Source organism: Onychostoma macrolepis, chromosome 16 (assembly GCF_012432095.1).
Source record: "Onychostoma macrolepis isolate SWU-2019 chromosome 16, ASM1243209v1, whole genome shotgun sequence".
Classification (NCBI taxonomy): domain Eukaryota; kingdom Metazoa; phylum Chordata; class Actinopteri; order Cypriniformes; family Cyprinidae; genus Onychostoma; species Onychostoma macrolepis.
In genome coordinates this window covers 18,188,422-18,201,365 of record NC_081170.1, presented here as the reverse complement: position 1 = coordinate 18,201,365, position 12,944 = coordinate 18,188,422, and the positions used below count along the sequence as shown (strand labels likewise).

Below are 12,944 nucleotides of genomic sequence, written 5' to 3'. Positions count from 1 at the left end.
AACAAACAATATATCAATATTTGTAGATAGATATAAAAATACTTTATTGTATAACTTGCAGTATATCCAGGTGTATGTGAAGACCGTAAGTGTGGAGACAACATGGAAAACCATGGCATTGCACAGATCAGGATGCTCTTACAAAACTGATGACTTGGCAAGGAGAAGGCTTGTTAGCAAGGCCAACAGGAACCTTAAAGAAGCTGTAAAAATTTATGGCCGTGGCTGGACACTCCCTACATATTCACTAAGTCTAAGTTTTAGGGTAGGAATTTAGGACGGAAACTATTTCTTTCAACAAATAACATCCAAGCTCATAGAAATTTTGCAAAGAGACACAACATCCAAAAATCATGGCAGAAAATCCAAAATAAATATTTGCCAAACCAACACAGCTCATTCCAAACAAATATGATCCCGACTGTCAAGCATGCTGGGGGTTCCTCCCTTTGGCAGAGACGGCTGTGCGCAAGAGACCTCTGTGCTGTCTGACAGAGCTTTAAAGAACAATGAGATGAATTGTCCAGGTGTCTTACCAAACAGAGACTGACACTGTAAAAAAAAGTGAAAACGTGCAGTTGTTATTTTAAGGATCTATTTCTGCTTGACCTAGCCATTGCAAAATGTACTATTTGTACAGTATACCATAACTGACTGCGCAATGCGCTTGGTCGAAACTTGATCAAATTACACAACCAGTCTATGAAATCAAAGCAAGAACTTTTGAAACATTAGTTTAATAGTTAGTATACATCTGCTTCCAAAACATTTATGACTTATTATTTTTATTTTTTCAATTTTATTACTATCTTGACAGAAACACAAGCGATTGTAAAGCTTCTTCATATCCACTGTAGATAATATAACTTTAATAAAACACCTTTTAGATTAAATTAGATCAGTTTGTTTTTCTTAACATATTGTTTCCATAAAACAAGTGCATGAGTTGTCTCCCTGACACTCTCTATCCCTCATAAACACACACACACACACACAATCACAAACATCCAGTAAGTGCTCAGAGGGGAGACGGTATATTCCTGTGGGGCAGTGCAGCTCTGGGCCTGATTTATGTCAGCGCTGCTCAGAGAAGTGCGCTGTAAGAAACCCAGCAGAGCCCAGTCCTCATCATCTGATCACTGATCAGCACTGCATCAGCGGGAGGCCACATCAGCCGCTCTCCCCTCTGAACATCCACAGCTTCATGAACACTGCTCATACTACACGCTATTTCATGTTGTTTTTACCTTATTTGTGCCATGTTTTGCCTTGTGATTAATTATAATAATGATTTATAATAAGTACATATTTTCAGTATATTTCTTTGTTTTTAACAATTTAATGTCAAACAATAAGGCTAATGTTAATCAGGGGTGGAAATGTTTCAGCTGAGGTCGCGTGCTGCATTATAATTATAATCAAAGCACGCCGATTTATGAAGACTGTGCATAGTTGTTGTTAGTATGTTATAGCTGTGTTTACAGAAGTGTTTCTACGGTGAACATATGTAGTGTATAAATGCAAATGTAGAGTCTCTAAACTGAAGAAAAAATAGCTGGAACTTTCGCAAGTGGAGAAGAAGCTTCTACTTGCGTAGGCGCTCGTGAGCGAACGCTTTCCCGTGCGCGCAGAATAATATTCTCGTTCGCACACAGGTTTTTCCGTTCACGCGTATTGCAAGTTTGTCTTGCCGTTTTGTTTTGTTTTTTCTCCTGCGAATGTCTTCACTTTATTTCACTTCAAAGGCCAATATTTCTCATGTCGCTTCATCTACGTGTTGTTGTAAAATGTAGGTAATTAAAAACATTAAACATAATTACTTAAAAGTTATGTTATAGCCGTAGTAGGCTAGGCTAAAAAAAATAAATTAATAAAAATTAAAATAAATATTCTTTATTGACATCTAGCTATGTTTTCAAAAGAGGCCTTTAACATCCATGAAACCTTTTTCAACAACACACACACACAAAACTTTAGATTATTATAAAAATGTTTTATATGTTTTTGTTTGCTTGTTTAATAAAATGTTCTCTGGGAACCTTATTAATGTAGATTAATTTAAAGCTGCAGTCCATAACTTTTTTTGTGTTCAAAATGAACAAAATTAATATAATAAGCGAGTAGGTACATCATGAATCCATTTTCCAAACCGTGTTTCTGGTTTATCCTGAATCACTACGGTACACCTAAAATAAGTTTTTATATTCGGACTATTTCAGACTGGTACTGGTGGAACCGCTGCGGAGTAGCCCGGTACCTGCGCGATTCGCCATAGACATAAACAGAGCGAAGTATCTCCGGCTACAATGTTCTTCCGCAACACGCACGCAGTTCTGGTTATTAACCGCCAGAGCGCCAAAAGTTACGGACTGCAGGTTTATTTATTTTTTTTATATATATTTTTTATTTTTTTTTAAATAACTGAAAAGGTTCTTTGCGGAAGCCAATTTTGGAAACTTACCTTAAAAAAGTAGTAAATTCAAAAAGGCCTTTTTCATTGTTGGTCATGTGGATATAAATTTCTTAAGCTCTCTGAAAAAAAAAGAAAAAGCCAGTATGAACATTTGGTTTTCAAGAGAAGGGAATTAAAACACATTTTGATGGCTGGAGATTACAGCAAGTGAATAACCATTCAGATGATCATGAGAGGCACACCTAACATGCCTATTTGGGATTTGTGAGAGGAAGCCAGGGATTATAAATGAATAATGTATTAAATGACGTGTCTCTGAAATTTTCGCCTTTGGCTCTCTGTTGGTAACATGCCGAACTTGAGCAGAAGCCTGAAAAACACAAGCACATCTGCACGGTAATCCGAACAAAACCTGCCAAACATTTCAAATTTGATGGGGGAGAGAGAAAAAGATCAGTGAGAAGAGAGTGATCAAAGCAGGAAGAGTGTGGAAGAGCGATTGGAGGGGGAGGACTGTTGGGAGAGAAGAAAGATGATGAAACACTTTTTGCAGAGTAATATTTTCAACAAAACCGTACCATTCATCCACATATATCAGTCATCAGAATCCAAACAAATGTTTCTCTCTCTTTCGTTCTCGGAAAGCCTGCCCTCACCACACGGCCTTCATTCCACTGCTGCCGGCAAGACTCTCTCGTTCATCCATCTTTTCCAAAGTGGTCTCCTTCCCTTCTTCTCGTTCGCTCCCTCCCTCCATCTCGCACTCTCCCTCAGCGCGCACTAAACAAATAACGATTGTATTTATCTCTATCATTCTCTCCATTTTCCTTTCCTCTCTCTTGTTTTCTTGCTCCCTCGTTCAATATTTCATGTGGATGAGAGCGTATCTATTCTAAGCTTGCTCTCCGCCGCCTCCCCTTCCTCCCCAGTCGTTAAAAAAAATCCTTTTTCTCCCCACATCATTCTTTCTGTCTACCTCCTTTCCCTTCATTTCTATAAATCTTTCTCTCTCCCACTTCATCCCTGATGTTCTGTGTCCCATTTTTGCTCTCCCTCTCCCTCTTTCTGTGACTGGACAATGTCCACTTCATTTAAACAAAGGATCTTAGCCAGCATGCTTTCTCTTTTTTCCATTGTTTGGCAAACAGCACACACACACACACACACACACATATATGCACACACACTCTGGCTTTTCTGTTTTTCCACCTCTTTCATTGTTATTCTCTTTTCTTTTCTCGCGGCCTTACTAATATCTCCGCCTGGTTCTTGATCTTCTTCTCGTCTCTCTCTCTCTCTCTCTCTCATGTGCGCTCTATCTATGTCAGTGTTGTTTTAGGCACAGCAGTGGAAGGTAAACAGTGAGATTGAAAATTCATGTCAGACAGATGAGTGAGAGGAAGGGAGAGAGATGGAGGGACGGAGAGTGACAGAAAGAGAGAGAGAGAGAGCATGTGTGGAGGGCCACTTTTGCTTCTTAATTTTGAAACAAAGAAGCTCTCAGATATAATCGGTCCTGCGAAGCTACAAATTGTGAAAGTGCACTTAAAAGGAATATTGCGTTAGAGTTTAAGTTTTTTAGAAACTTAAGTACTGTGGAGAATCAGTGTGGCAGTTGTCGACTACAGCAGGTGATAAATTTGACTTGTTCCTTTAGGTAAAAAATAAATAATAATAATAATAATAATAATAATAATATATATATATATATATATATAACATTCACTGACATATGGTTAAATATGGAAATAAAAGAAAAAATGAAAGAAAGAATGAATGAATGAATGCAAAACACATTACAGTAATGCACTTACAATGGAAGCTTGCAGCAAGTGTTCCAAAGAGCTTAAAAGCAAAAATGTGAAGCTTGACATTTTCTAAGCACTTACATGAATTCTTCAGTTAAAAAGTTTTGTTATTTGCTCTTTTAAAATCATTTTCTGTAATAATAATGACACATATTTGTTTCATTACACCCCTTCTGTATCGCTTACTGTTATCCTGTGTTGGGGAGTAACTAGTTACATGTAACGGAATTACGTAATTTAATTACAGAATAAATGTAGCTGTAATCTGTTACAGTTACTGAGAAGAAATATGTCATTAAATTACATTTCCACTGTAAAAAATGGAACGGGCTATTTACTTAAAAAAAATATGGTAACAATATTACACTTAATATTTTTGAGTAGTTTTTAAGGCTTGGTTTTTTAATGGAATCTACCTGAATAAATCATGTAAAATCTCATAAATTAATTAATTTATGACACAATGAATTTAATATAATTTGTGAAATGTGCTCATTTATTTTAAGTTGATTCTCAAAATTCTGTGATTTTGAGTGAGGCCTGATTGTATTTGACTTTGAGTTATTTTGTACATTTAAAAGACTGTATACAGCCAAACAGCACAAGCAGGAAAATACTGGAAAGTACTGCACTAGCAAAGCTACTGCTCATTGAACAAGGCTTAATGCCTTATGAGTAGTATCCATAACCATAAGCTCTACTCTTCTGCACAATGGTAACGATTGCACTGCACAATGGAAACTTCAATGTAACAGAAACTATTTCAAATGTCAAACATAACTGAACATTAAACATTAATAGATGTTTCCCTTCACTCAAAAACACATACAATAGCATTTAATTTCAAAATTTACATATCCAGCCATATGCAAAGCATGCTGGGAACTGACAATCACCTCTAAAATAAAACTGCAAAATTTAGCTAATTCTCTTAAAATAAATAGGTAACATTCTTTCCTTATTTTTTTGTTTTGTTTGTTTGTTTAATCAGTTCCTCAATTCTAGCCTCAAAACTGCTTAAGTTTCCTTTAAAAAAAAAAATGAGGAAAACACATCTCTTGGTTTTATTAGTAAAAAGTTCTCAATATTTTCTATACAACACTGAATCACAATTTCTTTAATGAAATATACTCACTATTTTTAATTATCACCTTAATTTTTTAATGAAAATTACAAGACCCATAAATCATTTTTTACAGTGTAATGACAATGATTACAAAGGGGGTTACATCTGAATATTTTCCCACACATACAGATTTGATTGATTTCTTTCCAAAATTGCAGAGACACCCCTCGCTGCAGACTGTAGCGCGGTGACGTCAGGTATCTACGTCAGGTATATGTTTACCGCGCATGCGCAAAGTGACGTACGGTATGTCTATGACACGCAGGCGCATTGCGTGTGTAATTTGCATTACGTGGTGACGGTAGGTGTTTTTGCGTCGTGCGTGACGTAACACGTCATAAAAACGCATGCGCATACTTAACAGAATACTCTAATAAAATGTAAAAGTATTAAGAACCCTAAGGTGGGAAAAAAAAATAAAACAATAAAATGTAATACAGCACATATCCATGATGTTAACTATGTTTCATCTCAGGTAAAATGATACGGAATTACAGAGTTTATTCTGTAATATCTGTGTAGTATTTTATTTACAATTTATTAACATTCTGTTGCACTTTACTTCACTGTGTATTGTAATATTACCCTTTAACGGCGCCTTATATATTTCTTATTAGGCTAGTTAAGATGATATCACTCGTCAGCTCTAGTGGTGCAGATGATAAAACGTGTGATTTTCACTTTTTGACGCGATCGACGCAGGTTCGAATCCGCCTTTTAGCAAAGTTTTTTTCTCCTTTTTCAAATATCAAATCACATAAAAAAAGCATTTATTTTCAATAAAAATTAAGGAAATAATCAAAAAGTTGTGAGGGAGGGCTTTATTGTCCCAATAAGGTGATATATCCATTTAATAATTTGAATTGAAATTATAATTTACACTCAATACGTTATTATTGCATAACGTTAATGTTTTATAATGTACTACAACACTGAGGTACAGGTAATTACCACTGTTTGCAATAAGTAGTTTAAATAGCAGAAAATCCTGCTATCACTTAGTGCAAATAGCTGCTGCCTTTCTTATTTTAATCTGTCCTCTGTCATGGTTCTTGTTTATTTATTTATTTTGGATAATTTTGGACATTTTCCTTTTGCATTGGCAATTCTGCATGTGAAATATTTAAGCCAATAAAGTAGTTTTAAATTCAATTGACTACATACAGTATATTTTCAGTGTCTGCATCCCATTTTATGCATGGTGCCTCCAAAAAAAACAAACTGATAACAGTGATCTTTTTTTTAATTATTATTTCAAAGAACAAAACAGAAAATATAATTGTATATACAAATATAGATTAAGACTATAGACTATAAACATGACACAGGAGAAAGAAAAAAAAATTGCATCTGCTCATTCTGAAATTCACCTCCATCACTGATAAAACAATCAACCGAGCAGTAGCCCTCAAATTCTTTGAATGAATAAAACCCACACAGGACTCCCCTCCTGTCAGTCCTGACATACCTAGGTGTGCAGTCTTTAAATACAGTATCTCACTCCACCGTAGGCACTGGGTCTGTGAATACGACTGTATTGTGCAGAAAATGCACTCCAGTTCAGGACACCTAATTTACATAAAATAACAAACAATATTAAATCATTTTGAGGAAAGGCAAAAGAGCCATACAAGGAAAATATTTTAAATGTATTTTTAAATATTATAGGATGGTGTTACAAAAAGATTGTTGTTTGCTTTGTCTTTAAAGTACCTAAGAGATTTAATTTATAATCATCATTAACCAACTAAATTAAAAAAGTTTGTCAAGTCAAAATTTAGGTTGGCTTGGCTTGAGAAAGCATAGCCTGAAACAATTTGAAAGTTTTACAGTTGAGGGCAATACAGTCTATCAGGGAAAAAAACAGATAGTTGAGATGAGACAGACAGAAAGATGAGAAGAGAGACAGACACTCAAATACTTTTTACAATATTCACATGTTAAGGAGTTAAAGAACTATCTGTCTAGACATATGAAGTGAGCCTCTTCTCTGAATTTCGTCTCACTGATAATGTCCCTAAAAAGTCATATGAACATGAAGGTAAATTTAAGAGGTAACACTTTACAATAAGGTGTCATTTGTTGACACTAGTTAATGTATTAATTAACATGAACTAACAATGAACAATAAATTTGTTACAGTATCTATTAATTTTTGATAATGTTAATGCAAAAGATGACAAATATGAGAAACATACATACATACATACATACATACATACATACACACACACACACACACACACACATATATATATATATATATATATAAATGTATGTATGTATGTATGTATGTATTTTTTATTTATTTTTTTGCAATGCATGCAATTCATTACTTTATTAATATAAGTATTTCTGCTCTATTTTAATACATCTTTAAAGGCTAATTTTAGGCGAAATAAGACTTTTAAAGACCAGCAGCAGAATCCCTGTCTCGTCGAATACTAACACATATCATAAAACATGTCATAAATGTTTGAAATCGCACACATTTGCAATGACACTCTCTGTGATTATGAGCAAAGCATCCTTACAATTAAAAGCCAACACAAACGCACATTTTTAAGAAAACAAAAGTAAGTAAATGTTCTGGAAGTGAATGAACCATTATTGAACCTGCGTATTTACGGTAAATACATAGGTAACGTAGGTACGTGACGTCACCGCGCTACTGCGCCTGCGTTTTATAGATATACCATACGTCACTTTGCGCATGCGCGGTAAACATACGTGACGTAGGTACCTGACGTCACCGCGCAACAGTCTGCAGCGAGGAGTACGTACTTGAAATTGCATTGGCTGCTCTAAAATGTGAGACACCAATGTTTCAGGAGTTTAAGACACAGAATAGGACACATGTTTATTTGATAACTGTTGTATTTCCTATTTGGGTTTGTGTATATGCTTTATTTTCAACATGATCTCACAGAATTCCGTGTAATGTTCACGGACTTAATTAACCTCCGAATCTGTGGTGGCATCACGGAATCGCCGAAAATTCCGTGATGGGCTCACAGAAAAAAATCCATGACGGGCTCACAGAAGTGATACCAATGTAAGTCAGCGACAGGCATCAGCCGTGTTTCACGCACGGATCCACTGGTTCAACACTTTAAATAGGAAACCCTTAGCATCAATATGCCGACGCGATAATTTATCGTCATCATTATTGTTCAGAACTGGGTAGGTTTAGGGTAGGGGTGGGGTCAGGTACTCCAGTGAAAGTATAACTGTATCGGAGTCACTCTTTTTACGTGGTCCGATGCAGCGCTGGTGTTAAACCAGTAAATCCGTGCATGGACCACGGCTGATGCCTTCTGTGAGCCCATCACGGAATTTTTGGCGATTCCGTGATGCCATCACAGATTAGGAGGTTAATTAAGTCCGTGAACATTACACGGAATTCCGTGAGATCAGGTTGTTTATTTTTGAAATTAACAGTTTTTTCCCCCAAGGCAATGTTAGATGGCAATGTGCCTGCTGTCATATTATTTAAAAAACAGTATGATTGCTATTAAACTATATATTGTTATGATGTTACAGTCATGGCCAAAAATATCGGCACCCTTGGTAAATATGATCAAAGAATGCTGTGAAAATTAATCTGCATTGTTAATCCTTTTGATCTTTTATTGAAAAAAATCACAAAAATCTAACCTTTCATTGTAATTTAAATCATAAGAATTTAAAATGGGGGGAAATATCATTATGAAATAAATGTTTTTCTCTAATCCACATTGGCCACAATTAGCGGCACCCTTTTATTCAATACTTTTTGAAACTTCCATTTGCCAGTTTAACAGCTCTAAATTTTCTCCGATATTGCCTGATGAGGTTTGAGAACACCTGAGAAGAGATCAGAGACCATTCCTTCATCCAGAATCACTCCAGACCCTTTAGATTCCCAGCTCCATGTTGGTGCTTCTTCTCTTCAGTTCACCCACTCATTTTCTACAGGGTTCAGGTCAGAGGACTGGAATGGCCAGCAGAAGCTTGGTTTTGTGCTCAGTGACCCACTTGTGTGTTGTTTTTGAGGTTTGTGTTTGGATTATTGTACGGTTGGAAGATCCAAACATGGCCCATTATAAGATTTCTAACAGAGTCAGTCACTTATTGATTTTTTATCTGTTGGTATTTGATAGAATCCATGATGCCATGTGTCTAAACAAGATGTCCAGGACCTCCAGCAGAAATATAGGCCCACAACAACAAAAATACAGCATTGTATTCATTGTACACATGGGGTACTTTTTATCCCTGTGTTCACCATACCAATGTTGAGTGTTTTGAGATAAAGCTAATTTTTTAGTTTCATCTGACCATAGAAGCCAGTCCCATTTGAAGTTCCAGTCATGTCTGATAACTGAATATGCTGGAGTTTGTTTTTGGATGAACTAGGAGAATTTTTCTTGAAACCCTCCCAAACAACATGTGGTGATGTAGGTGCTGTTGACAATTTATTTTTAAGGTTTTCAGACCCCGAAATTGAACTACCGTATTGTCCCGAATATAAGACGACCCAGATTATAAGACGACCCCCCTTTTTCCAGATGTACCTGTTGGAAAAAGGCTTTTTGAAAACCAAATCTTGTTTGTTTTTTGTTTTTTTTCTCTCTCTGTAAAACACATTTATTCTTAAATTATTTTCATATTGCATATTTTTCCAATTCTAATTTTTGTTTTGAAAGTATGGTAAATACTGGTAAAATGTACCAACAATGACATTGGAAAATTTTGATATACCATTGAAATAACAGGTAGCCCATCTGAATTATATAACAATTAGGCTATCCAACTCATAGTAGCCTACCAAAATGTTATTATCAGTAGACGTGAAATCTTATTGTAGTCTTCAAATCTGGGTACTGTCTTATGTTTTAAAATCACTTACAGAGGAAGTTTGGTCCCATCAGGCTAACATGACAGTCACGACCATGCTGCTGTAAGCTTTTTTTTTTCATTTGTTTTCATTCGCGATCTTTACAACACACATTACATTACATATTTCATGGCACACTCGTTTTATGCGTTTTTGGCGCCACCTATTGTTGTGGGTGTATTATTGACATGTCAAAGTCTAGACCCTGAATATAAGACGAACGCGTTTTTTCAGATGTATTTCCAAGGAAAAAACATCGTCTTATATTCGGGTCAATACGGTATTTCCTGCAATTCTCCAGCTGTGGTCCTTGGGGAGTCTTTAGCCACTCAAACTCTCCTTCTCACCGTGCATTAGGACGATATAGACACAAGTCCTCTTCCAGACAGTTTCATAACATTTTATGTTGACTGGAAATTCTTAATTATTGCCCTGATGGTGGAAATGGGAATTTTCACTGCTCTAGCTCTTTTCTTAAAATCACTTCATTAATTTGTGAAGCTCAATTATCTTTTGCTGCACATCAGAAATATATTCTTTGGTTTTTCTCATTGTGGTGGATGATTGAGGGAGTTTGGGCTTTGTTTTCCCTCCTATTTATATTTCTGTGAAACAGGAAGCCATGGCTGGATAATTTCATGTTCATAATCACCCTGGAGTGCTCAAAATTGTGAATATAAATGGGAATATTCTTCAGAGATATTTTACTAATTTTAGAATTTCTAGGGGTGCCAATAATTGTGTCCAACATGTATTTGAGAAAAACATTTATTTCATAATGATATTTCCCCACATTTTAAATTCTTATTATCCAATGAAAGGTTAAATTTTTGTGAATTTTTTCAATAAAAGATCAAAAGGATTAACCATGCAGATTAATTTTCACAGCCTTCTTTGGTCATATTTACCAAGGGTGCCGATATTTTTGGCTATGACTGTATGTGCCAAAATCAAGTGATTTTGAAATCCTGACAGTAATCAGTGTTGAGTACTACTGTAAGGTTAACCATGCCTGCTTTAAATATGATGCGATTTCACGTTTTCCTTTGTCTTTGGAGTGTTACAAGCTGTTTGTGCATAGATAAGAACTGTAAAGTTGCAAAGATTAAGGTCTCAAACCCATAGAGATATTCTTTATAAAAGTTAAGACTCTGCCACGCCACGGCATGTCTACGTCACAGTGTGTGAGGATTTGCATAACACCACCCAAATGTTTACGCAAAGAAAGAAGGCTTAACTTTTATTCTCGCTGTAGTATTGTTGTTACCGCCACCATGTCCTGGAAACGCTGTGTTTCGTTGTGAAAGCAAAAGTACTTTGTCTGGGCTTCCAAAAGAGGACACAACTAGAAATCAGTAGTTAAGTTATATTTACAACACTGTTCCAGAACAGTACAACACAAATATCCAAGTGTGTGCGGCGCATTTTACGGAGTACTATTTCCTGAACCTGCGAAAGTAGCCTGCAATGTGAACACTATGAATGGCTGTGAACACTATAAAGTGGGGCAATTCCAATGTCGCAAGGACAGTCTGGTGCTTCAGACTCATAGCCTGTAAGTACATTTCAATATTTAAAGAATTTGCTACTGACTATTCAAACGTGAGTTTTGAGCAGTGTAGGGTAGTGCTTGTTTGGCGTTTCTACGATCACAAATGCAGACATGGTGTTATGTTTACGCGGTGTGGCGCGGCGCAAGAATTTAAATAGAAATTTTAATTTAGAAAAGTAATCTAAAAGTAACCAAATGTAATCAGTACTTTACTTTAATAACGTAATTGAAATAGTTACTCTACTTATTACATTTTAAATAATGTAACTTTTCACATTTCCAAAGTAACCTTCCCAACACATAAATCATATGTCATAAATACCAAGAAGAAAATTGAATAGTTCAGATGCAAAAGTGCCATCTGAAATTTTCATCTAAAATGAATAAAAAAATTTTCAGGCTCCTATGTTTAGGTTCAGTAATTTTAATCTAATGGCAATGTATAGGTCCTTGTCTATGCAATTAAAGTGAAATAACTGAAATAAATAAATAAATAAATAAATATAGGAGCCTGATAAAAATGCTCATTTTAGAAGAATATTTCAGAGGCTTTTGCATCTGAACTCTTCAAATATACTCATGGGTATAAGAGACATGATGTGTTATGTTTAAATGTTGATATTTTAATTTGTTCCATTTTATTAAATTATTCACATGGCTGCACACTTGCTTTTTAATTTCATTTTCTAATTGTATTAACTGCAAACTTGTTTTCTTTTGTTTTCAAGTTGATTATTTTCCGTTGCAGCTGACCACAGTTGTATTTTATCTGGAATATTCTTAAATAGCCATTTTAAATGTGCTAGATTCCCATGGTGTGATATTTTAAATGAGATTTGGGAACTTGGGTAAGTGCCGCAAATATAAATCGGCATTGTTATACAACAGTCTACAGAGCCTGTTCCAGTCTGCCCTGATGTCTTGAGCATGACGGTGACGCGGCGTCACCACCCAGTCACAGGGAGAGAACTTCCGTGTCATAAGGTCAGCTGCTCAGCCTGATGTGTTTGTGTTTTAGTTGGGTAGTTTATATCTGAAAGCAAATCAAAGTTGGGCCAGAGCTGAATGTTCTATTAGATTGAAGGCTATGAGTGTGTGGAGATTGGATTTGAGAGCGAGAACCGGCCATGTGACAGATAGAGCTGAGCAGGAACTCCCCGAGCTAA

General features: G+C 35.7%; 1 long non-coding RNA gene across 1 annotated transcript; it reads right to left on the bottom strand.

Moving 5' to 3' along the window:
- Positions 1–76: 76 nt before the first annotated feature.
- On the bottom strand, positions 77–3,318 carry LOC131522485 (uncharacterized). Its single transcript, XR_009266536.1, has 4 exons — positions 2,992–3,318; positions 2,656–2,783; positions 2,462–2,532; positions 77–552 (listed from the first exon to the last, which is right to left on the bottom strand). It is a non-coding gene; the product is annotated as an uncharacterized LOC131522485 (long non-coding RNA).
- Between the last annotated feature and the right edge of the window lie 9,626 nt (positions 3,319–12,944).